This window comes from Coenobita brevimanus, chromosome 20 (assembly GCF_032717465.1).
Source record: "Coenobita brevimanus isolate Jiangsu-jjx chromosome 20, ASM3271746v2, whole genome shotgun sequence".
NCBI lineage: Eukaryota > Metazoa > Arthropoda > Malacostraca > Decapoda > Coenobitidae > Coenobita > Coenobita brevimanus.
In genome coordinates, this window is record NC_136973.1 from 3,847,501 (window position 1) to 3,860,000 (window position 12,500).

Consider the following 12,500-nt stretch of genomic DNA (forward strand, 5'->3'; position numbering starts at 1 on the left):
TATCTGAGCGAATCTAAAGGAGGGAGGCAGCGAAGTACGCCAAGGAGAAGGTGGAGGGATATGGTGGGTGAGTGTGTGAGGAAGAGAGGTATGGATGTCAGTGAGGCTATGGGACTGACAAGAGATCGAGCTGGCTGGATGAATTTTGTGAGAAGTGCATGATCAAGGATTTTGGCACCCTTTTTTAACGTGACAGCGTCCGGATTGACTCTATCGGATACGTTTATGTGAAGCTACAGAATGTGGTGAAAGTTTTTTGGCGTATCAGATAGATCCAGGATTCCGGGGGCTTGAATGATGAGTGAATGGAAGCTTGGCCCATTGGATTGGGCAAATTTCGGCTGTCTGGACGTTGCTACTCCTCACCCTGCCCTAGATTGGGAGAGGAGGTCCGGATGATGATGATGATGATGATGATGATGATTATTACGATATCCAACGTGCTTATAACTTTGTTGGTAATTGAAGGATTTTTGTTTTAATAGAAAGCCTGGTGGTGGTGTGTAGTGTACTGTTGCCGGTGCACTATATGGCGCTATTTGTGGCGGCCGTCACCATCCACCGCCTCCTGCCTTCCCTCCACACCTTTACTTCCTGTCCTGTGGCCATCCTCCCTCCACACGCCTCATGCACCCTTCCCTCCCTCCTCCCATCTCACTTATCCTCTTTTTCCCATTATATTACCTTCTCCATCTCTATAACACAACTTTCTCAAAAATTTCTTACAAAATCTTTCGTAAATCTCAAAATCATGGGAGTGGTGCATGGTGTGGGGGTGTGGGTGGTGGTGGCGGTGGTGGTGTGGCGTGGGTGTGTGGGGGTTGAGGCGGTGCGATCCCCACGCATCAGTACCGAACATTGCCAATTGATGGCTGACGCCGTCGCCACGCTGGGGGGTCAAGTAGCGTATCTGCAGCGGGCTAATGCCCTCCTTCAGAACCAGCTGCTGCAGACGCAGGCACTCCTTCGCGAGCGTGACGAGGAGCTGGCCACGGCCGAAGCCTCCCTCTTGCGGCATCGGCAGTACATCATGGGCCTGGAACAGGAGCTGGAGGCCAGGCACATCGCCCACGAGGGTGAGTTGGGTGACCTAATGGTCCACCTCAACGCTGCCCATCACGCTCACATTGAGGACACCACCGATCTCGAGCGACGATTGCAGGAGGCTCACCTGGCGCACCAGGAAGAGGCAGAAGCACTGCGCGTGGAGCAAGGTGATCTGAGTAAAACTGTGAGTGATCTCAGCAAGGAACGTGACTCCCACCACGACGAGGTGGCCACGCTGCGGGAGGCGCTCAAAGAACGAGATGAGGTGATTGCGGGTCACGAGAGTTCCATAGAAGGCCATGAAGACACAATAGCCGGCCACGAACAGACCGTCGCGGACCTGCTTGAGGCCATCATGGCCCACCAGGCTGACCTGCAGGAACTCACCGTGGCCAAGGAGGCCCAGGCAGCCCAGCATGCCCAGGTGCTCAGTGACCTGCAGCAGAGCCACCAGCAGCAGCTGGGCCATCACAGCCAGAACGCCAAAAAAGAGCTGGACGCCCTCGTGCGAGCTCACGCCGCCGAAAGGGACCAATGGCGGGCCGACGCGCAGGTCTGGCAGAAAACGAGGGCCCGCCTTGCTAGCGAAAAAGACCGACGTAGGGGGTTGGAAAAAATATTCGGGGTAAAATCAGTACACGAGGACGGCACCACCGCCAAGGCCAGACGCAGGGCGGACCGTGCCCGCTGGTCGGTGGCGGTGTGAACGCCCCGCCCCTCACTGATGCTAACTGCCCCAAGCGGCCTCTCAGTGGTGACTCACCCCCGTGCTGGTGACTCACCCCCGTGAACACGGTGACCCACCCCTGAGTAAAAGACCCACCCCCGTGAACACGATGGCACACCCCCGTGTACATGACCCATCCCATAAACACGATGACTCACCCCCGTGTACATGACCCATCCCATAAACACGGTGACTCACCCCTGTGTAGACCCACCCCCGTGAGCACGATCCCCCCCCCCCAGCCGTGAACACGATGACTCACCCCCGTGTACATGACCCATCCCATAAACACGATGACTCACCCCCGTGTACATGACCCATCCCATAAACACGGTGACTCACCCCTGTGTAGACCCACCCCCGTGAACACGATGACCCCCTCCCCCCGCCGTGAACACGGTGACCCACCCCTGTGCAGGAGGTGGACCCTGTGAACACGGTGGGGCATCCCTGTGCAGGAGGTGGACCCTGTGAACACGGTGGGGCATCCCTGTGCAGGAGGTGAACCCTGTGAACACGGTGGGGCATCCCTGTGCAGGAGGTGAACCCTGTGAACACGGTGGGGCATCCCTGTGCAGGAGGTGAACCCTGTGAACACGGTGGGGCATCCCTGTACAGGAGGTGGACCCTGTGAACACGGTGGGGCATCCCTGTGCAGGAGGTGAACCCTGTGAACACGGTAGGGCATCCCTGTGCGGGTGATGCACCCCCACAAAATACGCACACACTTCTCTTCAGGTGATGCAACCCCACAAAATACGCACACACTTCTCTTCAGGTGATGCACCCCCACAAAATACGCACACACTTCTCTTCAGGTGATGCAACCCCACAAAATACGCACACACTTCTCTTCAGGTGATGCAACCCCACAAAATACGCACACACTTCTCTTCAGGTGATGCAACCCCACAAAATACGCAAACACTTCTCTTCAGGTGATGCAACCCCACAAAATACGCACACACTTCTCTTCAGGTGATGCAACCCCACAAAATACGCACACACTTCTCTTCAGGTGATGCACCCCCCACAAAATACGCAAACACTTCTCTTCAGGTGATGCAACCCCACAAAATACGCACACACTTCTCTTCAGGTGATGCACCCCACAAAATACGCACACACTTCTCTTCAGGTGATGCACCCCCCACAAAATACGCACACACTTCTCTTCAGGTGATGCAACCCCACAAAATACGCAAACACACTTCAGGTGATGCACCCCACAAAATACGCAAACACTCTTCAGGTGATGCACCCCACAAAATACGCAAACACTCTTCGGGTGATGCACCCCACAAAATACGCAAACACTCTTCAGGTGATGCACCCCACAAAATACGCAAACACTCTTCGGGTGATGCACCCCACAAAATACGCAAAGACTCTTCGGGTGATGCACCCCACAAAATACGCAAAGACTCTTCGGGTGATGCATCCCCGTGTTGGTGATGCGTCACCCCCTTTGAAGACTTTCTTATTTTTTCTCACTCTTTTATTAACACAACAATATATTTATATTATTGTAATTTCGATGGATTATACTGTATATATATATATATATATATATATATATATATATATATATATATATATAATGACAATGTCAGAAGGGGAAGCCACGAAGTAATCGCCTTTATGCCACCCTGTCCTTTGCCATCAAGCCGCCTCACCTCCAACTACCATCATCCTTATTCGTATTCCTTTCCACCCGATTCCTCCACTCCACTCCTCCACCCCATGCCTCCATCCCACTCCTCCACTCCACTCCTCCACCCCATTCCTTCACCTCATTCCTCCACCCCATTCCTCCACCCCTTCCTCCACCTCATTCCTCCACCTCATTCTCACAAGCCGTAAGAAAATGACAATTCTCGGTCAGTCCCGCCAGGATGGTCTGCATAATCCACAAAACCAGCCCCTCACCCCCAGTCCTGGCCTTGATGGGGATGGTAATAATGTCACAATTATGATTATAAGATAATATGCAGGATTATAAGCAAAAATATGCCAGTTTCTTAGTAAAAAAAATATATACATCAAACCCTCGTGAGCGGCAACACTCACACACACCCAGTCCGACCTGGTCATCTGTGGGGGATAGAGGAATAGGCCTGTTTGGGGACACCTCTTTAAAAAAACGCGCCAAGACTTTAACCTCCTGGGTGGTGTGGAAATAAAGTCAAATTTACAATATGTACATTATAACGTAAAAGAAAATAACCAAAATGTATCCTAAAATACCACACGCGAGAGAGAGAGAGAGAGAGAGAGAGAGGGAGGGAGGGGGAAGGCAGACCAGGGGCAGTGTTGAGTGCAGCTTAGTGAGAGATGAAGGAAGGGAGGGAAGGAAGGAGGGAGAGAGTGATTGAAGGAAAACAAATCATGGCGCCACAACAACGAGGTCATCTGGCGCCATATGTAAAACAATAATATTTTTAAACATAATTAGATATAATAAAAACAAAATAAAGAAATGAAAGCACAAGTTTATAAGTCACTCATAAAAGAAACAAAATTCCCAAGGGTGACGCACATCTCCCCAAGGAGAGAGAGAGAGAGAGAGAGAGAGAGAGAGAGAGAGAGAAGGCAGGCAAGGGGCAGTGTTGAGTGCATTGTCAAGCTGAGGGAAAGATGAAGGGAGGGAAGGAAGGAGGGCGAGAATGATTGAATGAAAAGGCGCCGTAACACCGAGGTCATCTGGCGTCATATGTAAAACAATATAATAAAAAACAAAATAAAGAAATGAAAGCACAAGTTTATAAGACATAAAAGAAACAAAATTCCCTAGAGTGATGCACATCCCCCAAGGAGAGAGAGAGAGAGAGAGAGAGAGAGAGAGAGAGGCATCTCGAGTATGGAAAACGTGGCACCACTGTACAGAGGTTCGTGCCCCACCCAAACCGCCACTTTAGAATGGTACGACCATAGGGCCAGACCATCCCAGAACATTCTTCACACACACACACACACACACTATCTTATAACCACAAATTAAGTATAGGAAATATTGGGTGGGGGAGAGAGAGAGAGAGGTTAGAGTTTGAACATATCTCTCTCTCAGCTTTGTCAATTCTTGTTTAAACTCTCTAAAGATGGCTCTTGTCTAGCCCGAAAAGTTAGAGAAATTAAAGAGTTCTCTCTCTCTCTCTCTCTCTCTCTCTCTCTCTCTCTCACCCAACATTTCCACTTGTAATGAATAATCTAGAAATTAAGTAATGTTACCCATAAAATATTCGTTTTCTCTAAAGTAGTTATCACAGAAAATTGATTAAAAAATGGGTAACTTAGGTTGGGAGAAGAGGCCCAGATTAATTATGATTATTATATTTTTATTATTATCATTATTATTATTATTATTGAGCCGGTGCAAGTTTATATCCAAGAGGTGGTTGGGATTTATTGCTCACATAATGCCGCACGGGGATCAGTGAGGCTGGTCACTCACATCTTAAATGTCAGAAGCAACTTGCCTAGGCCCGGGCTCCTACGCTCCTCATGGGGCAACGTAGGATTGGATGATGGATGGATGGATTATTATTATTATTTTCTCTACTTATACTTTCTAGTCATTTATCACTTTTGATTAAGTGGGCCGGTTATTATTCATATCTTCTGAATCTTCATGCTTTACTCACTCATATTTAATTCTCAATCCAATATTTTAGTTGTGTGTGTTCTTATTTTACCTAATTGTATCTTAACAGGAATGAGTCAGGCTCGTACTGTCCCATGCATTAAATCACGTTTATCATACATATGCTTAAATTTATGAATTGTTTTGGCACACACTATTTCATTCGGTAGTGCATTCCACAGTTTCCACTGATTAATTGCCCTGTCTGGGAAACTGAATATCCTTACGTCTTTATCACCTTTTTGTTATGTAGTTTTTTGCAGTGTGTGTGTGTGTGTGTGTGTGTGTGTGTGTGTGTGTGTGTGTGTGTGTGTGTGTGTGTGTGTGTGTGTGTTTCACCATTGGGCCACGTGAAATAAACCGCAAAAGGACGAAAATCTGGGCCAAGCTAAAGTTATAGGAGTAAAAAGACAAAAAATTCCGCATTCTCCTTCCCTTCTCCCTCGTCAAATAAATAAATAAGTAAATAAATGTGGTTACGAGAGGTCAAGGAAGGTCAAGCATTAATAGGTCACTCAGGGGTCACAGGTCGGGTGGGGTCAGGCTGGGTTGGGTTAGGAGGGTGTGGAGGGTTGACTGGGGTGGTAATGGGGAGAGAGAGAGAGAGAGAGAGAGAGAGAGAGAGAGAGTGGGGGAAGGAGAAAGTGGCAGGAAGAAAGAAGAGAAGATGATGAGAGGAAGTAAAAAAGATACGGGGAAAGGAGAGAGAGAGAGAGAGAGAGAGAGAGAGAGAGAGAGAGAGGAGGTAGGTAGGCAGGTCGGTAGGTAAGTAACATGAGAAGTAATCAGAGGGTCAAGAGGTGTTGGGAGCGGTATCTTGAGAAATCTTAGAACTCGCGTGCCGTGTAGAGTAGGAAGTATGTGGGAGAGAGGGGGGGTGTTGAAGGGGGGGAGAGGGATGTGGAGATGTGAGAGAGGGGAGGGTATGTGGAGGTATGTGAGAAAGGAGGTATGTGGAGATATGTGAGGGAGAAGGTATGTGAGAGAGGGGAGGGTATGTGGGGGTATGTGAGAGAGGAGGTGTGTGGAGATATGTGAGAGAGGGGAGGGTATGTGGAGGTATGTGAGAGAGAGGGTATGTGGAGGTATGTGAGATGGTATGTGGAGGTATGTGAGAGAGAGGGTATGTGGAAATATGTTAGATCGTATGTGAAGGTATGTGAGTGTGGGTATGTGGAGATATATGAGTGTGTGGGTATGTGGAGGTATGTGAGTGTTTGGGTATGAGGAGGTATGCGAGAGAGGTGGAATGTGTTGAAGTGGGGGTGGTGTGTGGAGTGTGAGGGGGTGGGGTTGTTGTGGTTGGTGTGTGTGTAGGTATACGTGTTGAAGTGGGGGTGATGTGGAGAGAGAGAGAGAGAGAGAGAGAGAGAGAGAGAGAGAGAGAGAGAGAGAGAGAGAGAGAGAGAGAGAGAGAGAGAGAGACTCCTCAAAACGTCTAAAGATTTACTTGTGATAGATCGTTTAATCCCACCGATGACAAGACGATAGTAAATCTGAAAGCAAAATACCCATCGTAAATCGCCCTAATCCCCAGGTGAGACAATGAGCCGTATTCCAGGTGGCGGAGGCGGCTTCGTGGCTTCCTTTATTATTATTATTATTATTATTATTCGAGATTAACATGAATAATGATGCTAGTCACGAGTAAGTGTTATGGAAGCCCTGTGGAGCCATAGTGTCTTTCTGCCTTTTTAATTATTTATTTTTTTTTGTATACAAGGAAGAAGGAACCAAAGGCCAGAAGCCCGTAAGTTCCTTCCAAGAAAAAAAAAAATAACAGAGGCAAATTGAACTTCAAAGGGACGAAAATCGAAGCCAAGTTAAGGCGAAAAGAGTAGCTCGTCTCTCCGAATGTTTTAATAATCTCATGTCAGGGAGTATCTGTAAAAAAAAAAAAAAAAAAAAAAAAAATGGTATCAGTTGCAACCTTACTCATTTCAACGTGAACCCAGTGGACAGCAGGCAGAGGTTGTCCATTTTCAGCAGTCCACCATCGTCTTTTCTGGGGATAGGGAGGGGGCTGAGGGACGTTTGCATAGCCGAACATTTCCATCCTTCTTTCTGGGGATAGGGAGGAGGGTGAGGGACGTTTGTATGCCCGGGCAGCTCCACCTCCCGGCCATATCGGTGCCACCACGTGAAGGCGACCCCCCCCCCCCAGCACCCTTTACAAGCCAGGATGCCCATATATACACAGGGATAAAGATAAAAGCGATAAACCGAGACAGTCTGTTGGAATTGTTTTATCTCCACGACATCTTGGTGTGATAAGGATCTAGCGAGATACACAGACGCTCTCCACACAGCCACCTCAACTGGCAGAGGGAGTTTTGTTGTGTGTGTGTGTGTGTGTGTGTGTGTGTGTGTGTGTGTGTGTTAGTAGTTTAGAATCGTATACTGGTATGGGAGTCAAGCACCTTTTCCTTAGCGATTATTGTGAGTACTAATTACACCTAAATATTACCTGGTTTGGTATCTAATATCCTCATAAACTGACTGCATGGAGAACATGAAAAATAATATTAACACGTCATAGCTATATAGGGATAAACAGGAAAGGAGAATGTGTTAAGATCCTTCTATCAAATGATATACTTTTTAAATTTCCTTTCATTATATTGTCTTCTACATGAGGATTTTTTCACCTGAGATTTTTTTAAGTGAAGGGGTTAAGGATGACTGTGGTTCGTATTCCCTAGCGCCTTTTCCTTAGCGATTTATTTTTAGATACAGCTGGCTAATATCCGTTTGCGCTTTATTTGTGCAGAGTATGGCGTTGTTAGAATGATTTATGTAACACAGAGATGGACAGTAAGGTGTAATGAGCAAAATAAGTCGCTTAGGAAAAGACGAGAATAACATCACCTGTAAAAGTCTCCCCTAAGATGCAGAAAACCGTCTTGACGTAGCAAGGATAAAGTTTGGAAATTCTCTCTCTCTCTCTCTCTCTCTCTCTCTCTCTCTCTCTCTCTCCAGACGCCATAATCACGTAAGAGGCGACCGTTTGTCTTTGAGTTGGTTGTCTTGCGGGGAGGGGCACTAACCCTCCAGCAACCTAATGTTGACACGTAGGAACACATATGGGCTGATTATATGGTTACCAGCCAGCGTTGTAAATGGTTTCCTGGCTTATAGGAAACCATTAGGCTTGTCACTCAATGTAGAACCACTTGAAAAGGAAAGAAGAGTAATAAAAAGTGACAAGAAAGATAGGAGGTATGGGAAGAGAGGAGGGCAGACACAGAAAAAGAATGATAAAGTGAAGGAAAAAGCAGGCAGCACTACATCAAGTGAGTGGATGATGGTGAGTAAGAAATATATCATTGGAAGGAAGGGGTTTGCTAAGGAATGAGCCTTGTGGGATCTTGAGGTAGTGTTATCAGTGGGCGATCTTTGCCGCACGCGACTTGACTATCCTCGTATTTCTTGACCCTACACACGCACACGCAGCTCACACACACACACACACACACACACACACACACACACACACACACACACACACATCAGCACCCTTACAAACACCCACGCACCTACCCAGATTCATAGCCACACACACACACACACACACACACACACACACACACACACACACACACACACACACACACACACACACACACACACACACACACACACACACTAATTACCAGCTAATCACTTATCAATTATCAGCTTATCACACGTATTTATCGCCTCCTGAACAAAACCAACGAAAGATAAAACCACACGCACGCAGAGAAAATGTGTGTGTGTGTGTGTGTGTGTGTGTGTGTGTGTGTGTGTGTGTGTGTGTGTGTGTGTGTTTAAGTAGAGGGTGAGTGTGTGTGCATATGTTCGTCTGTCTGTCTGTCTGTCTGTCTGCCTGCCTGTCTGTCTGTCTTCCTGCCTGCCTGTCTGTCTGTCTGTCTGTCTGTATTCCTCTCTCTTTCACACACACACACACACACACACACACACACACACACACACACACACACACACACACACACACACACACACACACACACACACACACACACACACACACCAACCCCCAAATCACCACCAAATCACTTATCATCTTATCACACGTCTTTATCGCCTCCTCAAGAAAGACAACGATAAATACAAGAAAGAATTAAGTGCCCCCCGATAACCATCTTCGTAATCCCAGGGCGGGTGAGGTCAGTGGGGGGAGATGGGGAGGTCCTGTACATTTGCGATTTATTTTTTGGTTTATTTCCATCATTCTGTGCGGAAACGTTTATTGATTCATTTTTATTTCCTTCATTCTTTCTCCATACGTTTCCTGATTTATTTCCATCATTCTCTTCGCAAACGTTACTGATTTATTTCCATCATTCTGCAAACGTTTTCTGATTTCTTTACATCATTCTCTTCGCAAACGAATACTAATTTATTTCCACCAATCTCTTAGCAAACGTTTCCTGAATTATTTTCATCTTACTGCAAATGTTTTCTGGTTTATGTCCAGAGGAAATAAGTTAAGAGGAAAGAAGAGGAGTTAAGAGGGAAGGAAGGCGTTGGGGAGGGAAGGGATAGGAGTTGGAGGGCAGGGAGTGGTTAGGGAGGGGAAGGAGGGGAATTTGCAGGGAAGGAAGGGGTTGGTGAGGGAAGGGAAGGCTTAGGAAGGGGAGGGAAGGGAGGGTTACAGAGGGGAGGGAAGGAAGGGGTTGATGAGGAAACGGAAGGCCTAGGAAGGAGGAGGGAAGGGAGGGTTACGGAGGGGAGGGAAGGAAGGAGTTTGGAAGGGAACGGAGAGGAGTTGGAGGGATGGAATGGGTTAAAGACGAAAGGGATTGGAGTGAGGAGGGAAGGGAGAGGCTGGGAGGGAAGGGAGAGGGGCGAGGAGGGAAGGGAGAGGGCCAGGAGGAAAGGGAGAGGAGCGTGTAGGGAAGGGAGTGGAGCGTTGAGGGAAGGGAGGGCACTTGGAGAGAAAAATAGGATTGGGATGAGTTTTGGAGAGGAAGGTGGGGGAGGGGAAGGTAGGGATGGGGAGTGTGGGAGAGGGGAAGGGACAGGGAAGCTGGTGGGAGTGAAGGGAGGGTCGTGTGGGGAGGGAAGGGTAGGTATTAGGGAGAAGGGAAGATATATGGGTAGAAGGGGGTGGGAATAGAGGGGAGCGAAGGGTATGGGAGGAAGAGGTTAGGGGTCAGGAGGGGGATGGAGGAGGAGGTTATATGGGGAGGAAGAAGGGGGTCATTTGGGGAGGGGAGGGAAAGGGAGGGCTGTGCAAAGGAGGAACAGGAGGAGGGAGATGAAAGATTGGAAAGGGATGTGGAAGTTATAATCAAATGGGCAAAGAGGTGATTGGGGAGAAGATGGGATGGTGACAGGGGATAGGGTATGGCAGGGATGGAAGGCAGGGAAGCAGGTGACAGGGTAGGGTAGAGTGGGTAAGGGTGGGGTGGCAGGGGAGGGGAGGGTGGCGAGGCTAGGGTGGCAGGTGGCAGGGTGTAGGGGAGCAACTCGTCCCATTGTGGTAGTTCACTCAACCGACCACCTTCCACAAACTGTGCTGTGTGTGGGGTGGGGGCGCCTCTGGTTATCACCCTTCATATACTGTATATTTATATCTATATCTGTATCTTTATCTATATCTATATCTATCAATCTATCTCTCTATCTATCTGCCTATCTATCTATCTATCTATTAGTATTTCCAAACTCACTCCCTTCCTGTACTCATAGCCTAGTCGTTTCATCTGATAGAAGTGATCCACAATTTGAAAACTGCGTCGTGGTTGCTTGAAATCCCGATGAATTATAGATATGAGGTAGGAATGAGTCTCCTTGGTTTCTAGCCAAATTAACCTTCTAATCTGATTATACTTGGCCATCAGCTTTGTCAGTTTAGAACAGTCATACAATACTCTGTCTTTCTTCCCTTCGGTGGGTAGGCAGGATTACGGAAAGGAAAATGAAGGTTACTGTTTTTTTTTTGCGTGAGTGTATTTCTCTCTCTCTCTCTCTCTCTCTCTCTCTCTCTCTCTCTCTGTCTGTCTCTCCATCAGTGGGTAGGTAGGTTTATGGGCAGCGGTGTGAACGACTGACTTTTACGTGCACTGGTGAACAGATCGCCTCTCTATCTCCAGCACGTGCCAAACCGTGCAGTAAATTACCTGCCTCAAATTAGCCCACGGAAGAGGTAAAAAAATATATATAAGGGCCGGCTGGAAAAAATAAGAAAAAGCCTAAAAAAAAAGCTACATAGGCCTAAACATTTGCGGAACTCCTCCCCCCCTTCCCCCGTCAGCCATCTGGTGTGGTGGATGGAAATTGGATATTGAGAGTGGTTCGGTAATTAGTTGGTGTTTAATTGGCCTCACATAGACCTGGCTAACAAGCAATAGGTGGTAGAGAAACCTGGTTGAAGTTTTGGCTTGAGTGATGATATTGGTGGTGATGGTGGTGGTGATGATGATGGTGATGATGGAAGAAAAAGATGGGTAGCAAAAAACGATAATGATGGTGATGATGTTAGTGATGGTGATGATGATGTTGATTGAAGAAGGAGAATAATAACAAAAACGAAATTGAAATGATGATGATGATGATGATGATGATGATGATAATGATGATGATGATGATAATGGAAGAAGAAAAAAAATGCTAACTAACGAAATGAAATGATGGTGATGATGGTGATGATCGTGGTGGTGAAGGTGGTGGTGGTGGGGGTGATTTAGATAATGATGATGATAAGGATAATGGAAAAAAGAAATGATAACTAACAAAAATGAAATGATGGTGGTGGTGAAGGTGGTGGTGGTGGAGATGATTTTGATGATGATGATGATGATGTTGGTGGAAGACGACAAAGAATGATAACAATAACGAAGATGAAATAAAAAGATGATGATGATGATGATGATGATGATGATGATGATGATGATGGTGTGTCCTCTCGGTATAACCACAGAAGAGCAGCTGTAGGAAAGTTCAAAGGGTCAGAGGTGAGAATGGATGATTTCAGTTCTTATTCCGTCCTTGAGGAAGATGAGAAGAAAGTGAAGGGAAAATGCAGGTAGATGGAGAGGGAGAGGGAGGTAAAATGTGAATGGAGGGGTTTAAAATTAA